Source organism: Trachymyrmex cornetzi, unplaced genomic scaffold (genome assembly GCF_001594075.2).
Source record: "Trachymyrmex cornetzi isolate Tcor2-1 unplaced genomic scaffold, Tcor1.1 scaffold790, whole genome shotgun sequence".
NCBI lineage: Eukaryota > Metazoa > Arthropoda > Insecta > Hymenoptera > Formicidae > Trachymyrmex > Trachymyrmex cornetzi.
The window spans coordinates 56,100-57,247 of NW_017300125.1; positions in this window are offsets into that span (position 1 = coordinate 56,100).

Sequence of the window (1,148 nt, forward strand, 5' to 3'; positions counted from 1 at the left end):
CGCATAGTAACGTACTGGAGCACTCTCGCGTAAAGTGCTCGAAAACTTTGTAATTGTTTTCATTCTCGTCTGATAATTTCAATATATAGTCTCTTGCAATCAATTTTTGATTAAGATTGCAAGCGACTATAAAAAATTTAGATAATAAATCACGAAGAGCCATTTTTTCACACTCACAATAAGATTTATAGAAAGCACGTCCTCGGAAAACTGTTCGACACAACGAGAAGTCAAAGCCAAACCAGAGTTAAATTTTTAACCTACCCACTATTTATTCACTCGAAAATATGCTAAAAAGGGCGCTTCCTTATTTCCTTCTCCTAAGTTTGTTCAGCTAATCATTAAGGTTCTACATATTTTTTGTAAGTATTCTTTCTTAGAAAGTCGACTATTTCTTATTTGCTAAAAGCTTTTCTAAGTTAAATGATCTTTTTTTTTCCTTACCGTGTAATCGACAAAAAATTTACTCTTCTGTCAAATCATATTTCATTTTTTCAATAATTTTTGAAAAGCAGAACGGACAGATTATCATAAAACAAATTTGTACGCTTCTGTTCGTTTTTCCCTGCCTGTCATTCCCAGACTTTTTTTTTGAAAGGCTATCTCTTTTTATCTTACAGAATTTAAAGAATTTTTTTGTTAATTTGGACAGGATCCTTTCTTCAATAAGATGTATAACTCAACAGTCGGAATGTCGTAAAACGAACCTGTACGTCTCTGTCCCCTCTTATTTACCTCTCCCCTGTAAGTCTTCTTTGAAAAGCTATCACATTTTTTCTTACAGAATAATTTAAAAGAATTTTTTATTAATTTGGGCAGAATCCTTTCTTCAATAATTTTTATAACTCTGCAGTCGAAGTATCGTAAGACGAACATGTCCATTCTCGTTTTACCTCTCCCTTTCAGACTTTTTTAAATTTTAACGGAAAAAATATAGAAAAATCTAGACTTTTTTGCTTTTTCTTCTGCGCGCGCAGAATAATTTTTGTAAAGTAACATCGACGAAAGGGGGATGATGTTGTCGGTAGCGTCACGAGTCCGCTTCATTCAAGTCTCGTCGTTCCTAGCTCCAACTTCGTGAGCAAGCAAGCAAGTACTGTACTTCTTAGTTTTGACCCATCCAACTTGGATTATTCGTGTCATTTGGT